The following is a 13729-nucleotide window of genomic DNA, read 5'->3' as shown; positions in this document are numbered from 1 at the left end:
ATATCTGTTAGATATTTTACATCACGCACGCTGTAAACTGCAAACGACGATTCCATAAATCTACCGCGTATTTCGAATCGATTAACTATTTCTATATAATCTACCGAACAATTGTTGTCTTTTGAATATATTATTCGATCAAGTAGCAAGTTTGTTGTTTCTTATAAAAGGAAGAATACTTCGAAATAGATCTTAATAGAATGTCTCAAGTAGAATACGTACACTGTATCATTTAGTACAATCAACTGGCAGTACATGTACCTCTCTTCCTTCGCGAGATCGATTCTCCGAGAGTGAACTGATCAAGTATCTGTAGTTGGCGTAGAATTGTGCAAATTTTTACTTCAACGTCAAACACGAATTCTCAGAAGTACGAGCATCGACAGCGAGGTCGAAACTTTCTTGCGTTTGAAACTATTTCATCGAGAAATAAGAAAAAATGTATCAATATTATGGTCGTTAACGGGAGATGTTAAGACATAAACTATGCAAACTGCTAGAATGTAACCGGGATGCCGGCTAGTCGGTTGCTAACGAACTCGAAAGTTTTCCGCAACGAGTTTCTTTGGGACGAGTAAGCTTCATCGGACTAACGCGAGTTTTACGTAACGTCGAGAGGTTCGCCCGGTGAACGCGTAATTCAACTCGCTAATTTCCAAGCGATTGAGGCGCAGCCAGGCGAAACAAAAAAATTACCGAGAATTCGTTGAACGCTTTGACGTGCCACGCGATAAACGCAAGATTAATACCGTAATCGTGGCACGCTCCACCGGTGGCCAGAAAAGTAAATATTTGAAACGTCTAATACTCGCAGAATATCGCCTTTACCCGTCGCTGTAAAAGTCGTCCTGGCGAATATCGAGCGAAAGATACTTGGAACCTCAGTGTCACGATTCACTTAGTGTAATTAAAACTCGTGTAATAATTAATGGAAACTCGAGAAATCTCGCATTCTGCATTTTTCTGAAGCGATCGTGTCCCATAAGAATAGAAATTTTTGAATATATTCGAGTAACGGTAGTTAACTGGATTCGGACAAATCTCACTTTTACGCGTGTTATTTATAATCTTTCTTTCGATTAAACGACGATAAGAAAGAAGGAAGACGGAACTAACGAGTTAATGTGCTTTTCTAGAGCGTAGCTGCTATAAAGACAAAGAAGAACGTCCTGAGCAATTTTACCCATAAAACCCAATAAAAAGTATAGCGCGTATACATTGCTCGGTACAACTAGGGGATCGCTGCGGTGTAACTACGCACGATTCGTACGATATCGCGATAAAAATTGCTCGTAGAACGATTAGATTTTTAGATAATTATTTAAAAAATGTAAAATGTTTAAGCGACAAGGAAAATGATCCTCAAATAGTTTTACGTAGTATAACGAATAAAAATATCACGTATAAGTTTGAAACGTTTGAAACTTCGAATCTACTAGCTAAATCGTTGTTTTCCTTCTGTCGTTCAATTTCCGTCCCCTTTCTGCCTTTTTACTTCTTTTTCGCGAAAAGGCAAATTAAGGGAAGAGGAAGAAACGACGAAAATTGTTTCGCTTTGTTCGTTCGTCGTCGTACAGCATGATTAACCAAACCGTAGATATCGTAGAAATACGGAAAAAAGGATATATTCTGTAGTAGCGGTAATTACGAGTACAATGGAATTTTGTTTCGAGTCTCGTGGGACAAATATGCATTTAGATCGAACATTAGCGGAGAAATCAGCTGATCCTTATCGTTTCTAGAATGGCGTATAAGCGGTATAACGCGAATGTTTATCGAAGAGGTGTTTATCGAAAGCGAATAAAGAAAGAAGCGTATAAAGTAGGCAAAAGATCGAATAGTTTCACTTTCTTTCTGCTATGCTAATGACGATATCATTCGTTTCATAGCGTTTAATAATAATATTTGCATCAAAAACGGCGTGGCAATAATATCGTCTTCCGTTCGATCGTTTAATTCGTCCTTTCCTTCTTATTTTTCTTTTTACCTTGAGTTTTTAGAAGATGAAGATGCGCGTGCACATCGCCGCGTAAAATGTACGAGACCGTTCAAGTTATTTTTACGTTATTTATTTGCAACGGAAACCCATAACAAGATTAAATACTTAACAGTCATTCTATGGCTGCGTACCAAGGTATGATATAATACGATATGATATATGATATCGGTTGTACGAACTTGTCGTTCTTATATTTTAGTACGCTATTCGTCAGCAATAATTATTTATTCGGCAATAATTATACAGAAAGGGGAGAACACTTTGACGATTTCAATAACCTTGAACATATCGTCACTAACACTCCGAACAACTTTTACCTATACGTATTACCATCTTTCGGCTGTAATTTCCAAGATAATACGCATCGAGTATAACCGTAACCTAAAGCCTCGAGCCTCGTCTACGTCGACGGACATTGTCAGTAGACAGTCTACGTATATTGCTGTACGCCGACAGTCGATGGACAACGTACGCAGGTTATCCGAAAACAACGTCGTTTAGTCTAGTATATACTCGTGGAAGTGAGAAATAAATCTGGAAGAGGATTTAGGAATTTCGCAAGGATGGTGAAAAATGATTTTGAAATTTTATTACGAAAAATTGACCGAAAAATGAAAAGAAACGCGAGGATCGTTGCCGAAAGAAAGGTCGGCGAAAGAAGAGAAAATCACGGCAAAAGGAATTTGTCAGCGTAAAAACGATTAAAGATTAAATCGAACTGCGTGTGTAGTCCGATCGCACGTTCTTCCAACATATATCCCCAGACGTTGTCTCTTATTTTCCATCCTCGGATGTCTTTCCATTAACCGCGGATATACGTCTACGGACAATTGTCCGTCAGTGCGGGATTAGGTTTTCATCCGCGGAGTGTGGAATCGGATTTTGTCTTGCGTTGTCTACAGATTTTCCACGAAAGACAAATGCGTACTGTCTGTGACACGTGTCTGCGAACGATCGATAGTCAGCGATGATAAATAATAAATAATTGTCCGTTTGAAATGATTCGCCGATCTTGCCAAGGGTATGCTTCCGACGAATATTTTACAACTTGTATAATATATATTTCCAGATTCGTTTCAAACTTTGCCAATATAATCAAGACGATCGTGTCTCGTTACGGTACCGATAAGATTTCACAATGTTTCGTGTACGTAACAAGTTTCTATCCAGTGAACGCGTTTGCCATGTGTTAGGCAATTATACTGCACTTTGTTCTCGTCCGGGTTAACCCAGAGTAACTTGTTCGCGATACATTTATCGAGAATGCGATGAATAAAGAAAATAAAAAGGACATTATTACAGGTGATGAGTAAAATCGTCGTTTTTAACCCGTTAAACCCGCGACTCGCAGCTAACATCTTCTTGTGCGTTACAAACGCGAGCGTTGTAAAGCTACCTACGGAAAACCTGACGTTTTTGTTCCTTGGGACGGAGCACTGTATGAAAATGCATATAAAGCTAAGCAATTACGTAAAATATAGAATTTAGAAAAATTTAGTAAAATTAAAATACATAAATATCGTTACACCGATATATGTATATACGTGTTTACATACAAATAATAGTAAATAATGCACGATGCAATTACCGAGCACTGCGAAATTCGGCTGTAAACGGTACGAACCGTTAAACAATATTTCTACGTTGGCAGAGATGTTTAGCGGTACGTAGTAAATACGAACTAAATAAGCAACCTGATATAAAATTTTTACACTAGGAGGCTGAAAAATAACTCTAATATGATAATCTCATCAAGAAAAGTATATGTACTTGTCTGTGTATTTTATTACATGAAATAAAAGCGAGTTAATTAAACTCCGCAGAATGGGGCAAATTTTTCTTCTAAACAAGGATGCAGTTTAATACCGAATAAAGAGATAAAATAATGTTATATCGAATACGGTGTAAAACGCCAATGCCTACACACACATCGCTGTACGCGCATCGCTGTACGCGCAAGATTATTAATTTAATCAAGACGATCGCACTTCGACTATATCACTCTCGTCGATCTAGTACCAGTAATAATAGCGTACTCGCAATTTTATTAATCTTTGCAATTTGACCCTGTCTTTTGTACTAGTTGTTCGTTGTACAAGCTACGGGCTGGCTGCGTGTCGTACAGCGACAAAACCGATCGACGCCACGCCAAACAAACGAGCCGTGATCTATGGCCGCGTGCTAAAACGGAGTGCACGCGTGATGCGACAACGTCGTATTTCTCCGTCGTCCAGAATGCGTACTTTCGTAATAGAAGTCATAGCTCGTCGACTTCTAAAGTACAAAAGTGGCGTACGATGATTGCAAAAACTATCAGGCCCTACATTTTATTTTTATAGGACAAATTACATTTGCTTTTAATGTCATACATTGTTAAATTACAATCTGTTATCAGGAATAACAATAAATAATAATGATAAAAAATAGTACGCTACTGCAAAAGTGATAAAAAATTTAATACAAATCGTTTCGTCATTTCCCCGGTTCGATCAAAAATTACTTGCTCTCGTGCGAACGATTATTTCTATTCAAAGAAACGAAGCAATTACGCGACGTAAAGTTAAGGGGAGAGGGACATAAAGATGATGTAAAATAACAAAAACATTAAATACACGACGGTAGTGCTTTACTATCTCGTTTACCGAGATAACATTTTTTACGACTTTCCTTCTACGTATAGCAGTTAAGCCGTAGATTCAAGACGTGCACATTACCGCACATAAGACGGTACAAACCGGACGGAATATTGGCTCGTACGATGCACTTGAATCACTTTCTTACTTACTTGGATTTTTAGTGCGCATTCCTGCGAACGTTTCATCATCGATCGTAAATGCGATTACCGACAATCGCAAAGACCAGGAAATGTATCTTGCGTTAAAAGTAAAATATTCGCGGATTCACCGATCAAATTAAATACAGAAACGCCGTAAAATATATATTTTAACAGATCTCTGAACAAAGAGTAAACTAAAATGTCTCGAGGGAAGAAAAATTACTTTGCTCGATATATGTACATTGTTTTATGCGTAATAACGCATAGTAAGACGGTAATAATAATAGAGCTTTTGCTTATACGTTCTTTTTGAATATATTCTAAATATATCTAAGTCTCTTTGAGCATAAGGTAAATTTTTATACGGTAAATATGCTTCCACGTAAATTTTGTAGTTTTCTTTTTTTTTCTTTTTTTTAATTTTACCAAACAGTTCGAAAAGATTCAAAAAGTCTTATGCCAAACTCGACATTCTATCGTACACTTTGCTTAAAAACATTCGCGTTGTAATTCCGTAATTTTTACCTAGAACACGAAAACACGCACGACAGCCTGCAAAGTTAAAGATAGAATACGGCGTCTTCTATAAATCTTAAAAATTGATCTTCTTCGAGACAACGGTTCGCGTTGTCTCGCAGAGGCAGAAAATTTTTGCCTCTCTGCCTCTTTTATTTAGCTTTCGGAGAAGAATTACCTTCATTCATTGTGTACCACGTACGTTGGAATATCTAGCGTGCTGCACGCATAAAATATATTTGATTCGAACCACGTCCCGAGAAATGAATTTCAAAGTAAACGTTCGTTCGTCATTTGGTACGGAGATCTTCAGCCGCGGATAATAAATTTGTTTGAAACGTAGTCCCCTACAATTCTACGTTTCGGTATGATAGTATTTATATAGCGGACCAAGTTCGATCTCTATTCCTTTGCGTACAATCGGAGGGAGAGAACGCGAAGGAAACTTTGGTGCCGAATCTACCAGGAGAATGGAGATTCTAACGAAGGTGTAAATTTTATCGGTAATTTTTTTCAATTCCCGAATAGTTATCGAACCTAGACGAATTTAACGGTAGCAAAATTACCACGACTATGACGATTACGATATAAAGATAACAATAAGATGTAAATTCTGTAATCACGTTTTAATAAATTCATCGATCTAACAATAAATAACAATTAAATTTCGCTGTTTTTGTTCAACGATCTACTTAGCGATCGAAATTTTATAATATACGTTTAATCAGCTTATATTCTAAATACCTTATAATTTCGACGTGAATTCGTGTAACGTAAATGTCGTACGTTCGGATCATGAATCGGTACATCGTCTCTATTTGATCTTCATCGTTTTGTGCATAACTGGAACGGGAATACGTAAAGGAACCTTTGACTGGGGGTTTGTTGAAGAGGCAAAGGATAAGCGGTGACGAGGATTACCAACGCCACACTTGTATGACATTTCGTACTGACATTTCGGGAGATTCCCCCGGGATCGTGGTTAATGCTCTGCCAGCCGTAGATTACTTTGAAGACCATAATTAACTTAATATGCTCGTCATTATGACAAGTTACAGTGGATCTCGCGTATTATCCATTCTGATTAATTGCATGACAAACATTTCGAATGCCACCGCTCTTCCTTTTACCGCTCTCCAAATTTTCATTCGTGTTTTACGATCTCTAGTGATTCTGTTTATACGATCGAACTGATCGTGTCTAACATTAGAGATACTACGTTTACCACAGACATAGCGAACATTTCGATATTATAACGGTATTAACACGCGAGGAAGGAAATAATTCTAGAAACCGTACATTTTATGGAAAATTGATTCTTTCCGAACGTTTTTTCCAACGTTCGTTCGAATTATTTTCCTTGTATCGTTGTACGAGTAAACCAATAACGCTTCATTCGATGAATCTTAACATAATCACGATCTTAACATGGCGAAAATAAGTATTGTTTCGATCTTTCTTACTCGATTATAAAATTCAAAGTTACTATATTTTAATTGTACAACGATGGTTCTGTCGTTTCAATTGTTTACAATTATTCCTGATTACTCTGAAACGTATTTTGATATTCCTACCATATTCGCGATCCTTTCCATCGAAGTATATAGATCTCTTTATTTAGAATATACCATCGGAGGAGAGATCCAATGCTTGATTTAAATTACAACGTATAGTTCTCAAAGTACGCGAAATTACACGAAGGTTAGAACGGATACTTGCTTCTTCGCTTTTCCCTTACCGGCAGAAATTTTATTCTATCAACAGCGTTATTTTGACCATTAACCAATTGTTTTGTTGTAAAACAAAATTGATAAAATAATTTCCATTACCGATTCGATGAACTAAAGTCGATTCAACCGATAGAGACAAATTGACGGACGTAGGGATTAAAAACACGTATTTTAATCTCCGCGGGATCTAAGGAAGAGAAATTTCATATTTTCTTCCCCCTTTTTCCCTCCGTTTTCCTTTTAATATTTGAAAATGTAGCCAGGCAATACGAAGCATTTACCTGTCGTTAATGAAGTTACGGCAGCGGCAAGTTTCAAAGTAGCTCGGTATAGTTATCGAACAACTTAAGAGTGGTTCCCGTGAACGCGATTCGACCCTGGAAAAGTTGAGGACGAGAAGGCTGGGACAGCTCGCTCGGCGGTTAGGGTTTTGCTAACTTTATTTCAATACAGACGGAACGAAGTGAAACGTTTACTAGTCTGATGAAAGCTTCGATTCAAAATTCGTTTCTGCCACTCAAACTGCCGTTTCGATGCACAGGACGTTTCAATCTTAAACGTCGACTCGATTTTCTTACTCATATCGAACGGACATGTAAACAAATAGCTCGCACTCGAAACGTTACTCGAGAATACGAAAGGAACAAATCGTCATACAGCGAAAAGAGTAATAATTATGCCAGTGTATAGCGATATGCAGCGCGATATATGTACATTGGGTTAGAAAATTATTTGCGCAGAATTATTTTCAAAGATATATTAGAATTTGTTTAAATAGGACTTTTTAACGCTTGTTATTTAGAAATAGATAATTAAGATTTCGAACTAACTAAATCATAAAGAAAACGATGATTTGTACGAATTGTACGAAGCAACGAATTGTACTAAAACTATGCTAAAGTTACAAAGCGAAAAGGCTGTTCCGTCGAATATTAATTTTGCTAGAACGATACCTTTTGTAAAATATATCGATAATTTTGTAACCTGAATTTGCGAATAATTCGTACGATAATAAAAGCTCCAAAGTTGCTTCGAGATTGAAATTATTTTATCAAACTAAACGATTAGTTATCGGAGGTATCGTTTTTCATTTACCAAACTAGTCGTAGAGGGTTCGAATCCTTTCGAGAAGTAACGAGACACGGTATACTCGTACGTTATAAATGTTTACACGTTATAACGTTTAATCGTTGCATAATTATTTTACATAAAACGTCAACTAGCGTTACGGTAAAGTATCGACATATTCTTCAAAGTATTCCAAAACGTCATTACTTTTCGAAATTTCCTGTATTCTTCGATGTATCCGTTTATTTGAAACTTTCAGTACTTAGTCTATCCTTCCTTTAAATTCCTTCCTATGTTTTATATTTTTCATTCTCTGGTACACGAATTTGTCGAATTCCCTTCGAACGAAAGATACGACTCGCGTTGAAGCGATCGAAGCCACAGTTCTAAAACTAGTCGGCCACGTTTTCAAAAAATTAGTCTTACTAGTCGAAGCTAGCCCGATGTTGGAGGGTTAAGGGAGAGGGCATAATCACGAAGGCACAGAAATTCGAAGCTGTGATCTGGCCGTCGATCGAAGTTGGCCCTTGTCTTCCACCGCTGTTAGTTATCTATCGACGGCCAAGTGACCCGTCAAGAAGTTCGAACGAGAAACGGAAATTGAGAAGTGGAAATTGAGGCGAATGTCTGGTGATCTGTGTTCCGGACGCCGAGAAAGCTCGAAAGACTCGCGGAGTGGAAGTCGTCGGCTACGACACGCTTCTGTGTTCCGTGGAAATGAATAGTTGAAATGGTAAACGATGTAACTGGCAGAATTAAAGATCTTCGATACGAACGAACGGCGCATCTCGGTTAATTTTAGTGTCTACACGGCCGATGATCAACATTGTATTAAAACGCTCGGTATTCGCTACATTTTCCGCGAATCTTTAACAAATCTTATTACATTACGAACCTGTATGTATGGAGGCTGTCCCCGGGTATAACAGCCACGCAATGCCCGTATATTTTATCGGTGTAACAAGCCAAGAAATGGTCGAGTGTTGACAATATTTATTTCGCAATGCTTGTCAGACGTTACGTATTGTATTTTATATTATAGAGAAAATTATTTTATATTTAATTATTTTACGATTGTAACGATGTAAACGAAAATTACGAAAAATCCGTGAGATCATTCGTGAACAGAGTTTGAATTCTTATTTCACTGGCACAATGTAATCGAGAATATTAGAAGCTTCGGTATTTGTGTATCTTCTATCGTAAACAAATAAACTCTGCAAATAAAATAATTAAATTAACTTTTATAACACGGTGATTCGATAAATAGAATATCGAGGAATTTAAAGGATCGCAATTGCCCGTGACGATATTCAAAATACGAATCTCTATAGGTTAAGGATTAATGTTTCGCGCGAGTCGCAAAATCGAATTTATGCAGCTATGGCATCTACACGTATTGAATATCTATATTAAAACAGATTTTAGACAATGTCTAAGTTATAATCTGGTAACGAAGGTACGTCATTCTCTTAAAGTTGTAAACGTCACGAAAGTTCAGAAACTTGTCCTGTATGTCCCAACTATGTTCTGACAGAGAATTTTCTCTTTTTATCCTTCCTTCTTCGTCGTACGTACGTCGTACGATTGTAAAACTAATTTAGCGTTTACCTTAAAATGAAAATTCGTATAATAAGCGAATCGAACACTGGTGGGAGCGTATTATTGAAAATAAGAGTATTATTGCCAGAACTATGATAGAACTAGCCTGCTTTTTAACTAAGTATAACATATACGAATAGCTAGGATTAAAGCGGTATCATAAACATATGGACAAGAGAATATTATTACATAAATTCGATAAAAGTTAGCATTAATTTCACCAGCGACACCTGTACGTTTCTAGTAATAGTAAGAAATATTAAATAACTGTGCTCGAACGAGTAATCTCGAGACTGTACCGTTGGTATCGTTACTCGTTTGCTTATTTACGCGTCGAGATACCGCGTTTCGACAAAGTCGAACAGGATATCGTTCGTCGAACGTACCACAGCACGTTATAGAAGCGAAAACACGGAGCGAAAGATCCGTGCGATTAGCGAAGGGACTTATTCGGCTGATTCATCTTGGAAGGTGTCCTCACGGAAGCGCAAGTTGACGGAAAGTATACAGAGATGCAGGACAGGTGGAACTAGTCCAGGACTCTCGGATGCAGATATCAAACCTCTCCGCCTGTAAATCTGCCAGAGACCGGTGTGAAACGGTGGGTGGTTGGATTAGGAGGCAGAGGTCGAGGACTGGTCGACCAGCTAGTCGGAAGCGCGGCATGAACTATTGCATTTGATATCCAGTCCGATGAATGGAAACGGCGAAGCCATATCCACGCTTGGCGCCATCTCTGGCCACGATGTACGCGAATGTAGGTATAATACCCCTCCGTGCTTCCGCCAAGTATGATAACCAAGTATTTACGGCTTCTCTTGCGAATTTCTGTAATTTACGGAGACAACCGTCCTCGACCGTCCTCGACCGTCCTCGACCGTCCTCGACCGTTCACAACTATGCGTCATTGTTATTTTTAATGCTCGCCACTTGCTGCAGTCTCTTTCCGACGCGATCTTCGCCCCTGCAAATAACGCAGACACTGTTGAAGTCGAGCGACGAGAAACCGAATGTTTACTTCGCTAGTTTAATAGCATTCAAAGACATTTGTAGAGAATCAGAGATTTGTATGTTCGGTATGATTGGTATGTTCGGAAAGTGTCCTGCATTCTCTTCGTCTAAGTATGCTATCGTGCAAAACAGATTTTCGCCATATGCGCAACAACCGTCGGATATCTTGAACCTGTTACCATACAAATTTTACGTATTTATTAAATTTCACGTATATATCGAGAATGACAGCGAATCAACGACAAATTCTTTCTCAAAGTGAAACGACACTTTGAATACATCGATATTTCGATTTTACATCGACGAGTCAAGAAACGAATTAAGCGAATGACACGCGTTATTACAAGCGTTATCAAGTAAATGTACAATTCGAACGAAATAGGAGCCCTGTATCGAAGCGTTAAATATTTCATATAGAAGCATAAAATGTTGACACAATATTATTTGCGATACAGTAGAAAGGATGGCATATATATGTAACGCTTTTAAGAAAAAATTGGCATTAATGTTTGCGTCGTTCGGTGATCCTTATATTCGGTTTATTTTTGAAAATACGTAACAATTTTTTAAGGTTTTAAATAGGTTTTATTCCAAATAGGTTTAATAAAAATTAATTCTTAAACGATAATTTCGTAAATGAATATTTACGTGAAGTGCTTCACGCAGAATCCTAATACACGAACATACCGAGCAAAAGCATCAGAGATACGATAGAATTTCATTTATCTAATCTCTATTTATTACGAAATTCTAATTAATGCTTGATTAACTGTGCCTCTGCCAATTGAATCTACTTATCTGAACGCAAACTTCTATTATATAAACGAGAAATTCTAGTCGGTAGGAAGAATTAGCGAACTATTATATAAACTTCGGTTATAGAAATAAAGTTTACTCTTCGACGGATATAAACAAATGAAATGAAAAATTAAAATCGATTTGCCTTGTTTGCGGAATAGTCTCTTTGAACGTTTAGTATCATTCGTCGCGTTAAGATTACCGTTTTATTAAAAATCTTATTATCATTAGACGTTATTAGCAATTTATTCGAAGCTAATTTGAAACTATCGATTCTTTTTAATAAAGTTACTTGCGTTCCAACATGAATATCAGCCACTTTTTATTAATTCGTTGTATAATTAGATATCGTTTCAGCATAAATGTTATCAATAAGTGTAACTTGTTTCATATATCCGTATAATTAAACTAATATTTTAAAGTCAAGATATTTATTCGCTAAATCCTAATAAATTTATTAAATGGATCGCAAAATTTTGAAAGCACTCGTCGTAATGATTCGCACGATAAAAATTAATTTCGCATGAAAATTATTTAGCAATTAATATAACAATAAACGATGAACGTTCGATTAACAATGATCGTGTTAAACGATTTTGTTAAGTACTAGCAGAAATGATAATTGAACGATACTGTGTCCACCGAATGAAACAGATGGAACGGAATGTTCCAGTTAAAGACCAATAGTGTCTGCAGACTCTTTGTCGATACACGAGGGCTAATACTGTTTTATCGAAGAACGATACCTTTCTTTATTGACCATTTACGGATGTTCCATTCAATTGCTGCGATTAATGTCCGACTAAGAGCAATAATTGTCCAGATAATGAATTCAGCATTCCGTTATTCGGCAGAAATTTAAAATAAATAATTCTCTTTCAATGCAGTCAAATATACAGCGTTTCTCACAACTGGGCCAAACCATAGCTTCAAAATGATAGATGGCGGAAAATTTTATGAGACAAAATTGAGCGGTTTCGAGCAGCGCATCGTACGGTATTATGGTATTATGCGGTTCCTACGGCAGTGGAAACGTTTTCTTCTTTCTTTAAATTAAGCTTTAAATTAAGAGATGTACGGGAAGAGATATACGTGCAGCTCGATTTAAAAAGAATCCATGCTTCTTTATATACTAATATCGATCGATGCGTTTCTCTTCTTTTTTTTTTTTTTTCTCTTCATAAAGAAAAAGAAAGTACTAAAGCGAGTACTTGATCACCGAGGTTGGAAAATTTGCTAAATTCAGATCTAATTGGTTTATAGTATGTATAACAGAATCGTTCGCCGATCATCCGAATCTATAGATCACGGAACAGGAAGAAATATAGTACGTCTCTCGTTGACTGTTTCGTTAGCCAACTTTCCACTCGTGCATATTACGTATTTGAGTCTGAAGGTAATTCGTTCAAAAAGTATTAATTAAATTTACTTAACAAGATTCGTAAAAATTATACTTAAATGATTGTAAATACTCGCGTGGCACGGAATATACAGTACTCGTTACTCCGCTTCTAAAATATTGTGACTATTTAATATTCGCAAAATTACCATAGAAACGGCTCATTCTCGAATAAACGTTACTCCGGAGGTAAGAAAGCCGCGATATTTCCGGAAGAAAACAGAAAGAGTTGCCAAGCGTGGCAGTTGCGTGCCATAGGCAAAAGTCAGAGGCACGTCGCTGTAAAAATTACAGGACTAAGAGATATCCCGCCGGATAAATATTTACCCGACGAAACAGCAATTCCATTATCCTTCGCCTTTGAAGAAGGCGAATGAACGCGCCGTAAACGAAAATATTGCCCGAGCCAATGGTAAAGCTCGTGTGCACATAAGCGTGGAAATAAGCGTGATCACGCGTTGGTAATCGTAGCACAAAGGGGTGAATCGAAAATACAGGTACGCGTACGAACGATTCGACGTTTCGCAGCCGGAATATAACTTCAATGGGGTGTTGGTCCCCGTTGTGAATAGTCTTCCCGTATCTTGCGCTTTTTTACAAACAGATCACATTTTCTTAACAGGTTGATTTACTGCGAACCAACGGTTACGCTTTTGCAGCTGCATGCGCTCGCGCGTAGCCTTTTTAGCGTTCCCATTCCCCGCCCCTCTCCTCTTTTTCGCCGTTTCTTTGCCGACCAGCGCCAAAGTGCAGCCAACAAGCAGAATATTTACTTTTCTTTGCTGCTGCAATTTTTTTTCGCCTGACTAGACCGCGAGTCTACCGGAAGC

General features: G+C 37.5%; 2 protein-coding genes across 3 annotated transcripts in view; one reads left to right on the top strand and one right to left on the bottom strand.

The window, feature by feature from the left end:
• The window catches only part of LOC126920983 (protein shuttle craft), a 219593-nt gene that overhangs the window by 45282 nt on the left and 160582 nt on the right, over positions 1-13729 (bottom strand). The window lies entirely within an intron of this gene.
• The window catches only part of LOC126921005 (lachesin-like), a 256734-nt gene that overhangs the window by 190637 nt on the left and 52368 nt on the right, over positions 1-13729 (top strand). The gene's annotated exons all lie outside the window — the stretch shown is intronic.

The sequence above is a fragment of the Bombus affinis genome, chromosome 10 (genome assembly GCF_024516045.1).
Source record: "Bombus affinis isolate iyBomAffi1 chromosome 10, iyBomAffi1.2, whole genome shotgun sequence".
Lineage (NCBI taxonomy): Eukaryota > Metazoa > Arthropoda > Insecta > Hymenoptera > Apidae > Bombus > Bombus affinis.
Note: the sequence above shows the minus strand (reverse complement) of the source record. Positions and strands in the feature narration are given on the sequence as shown.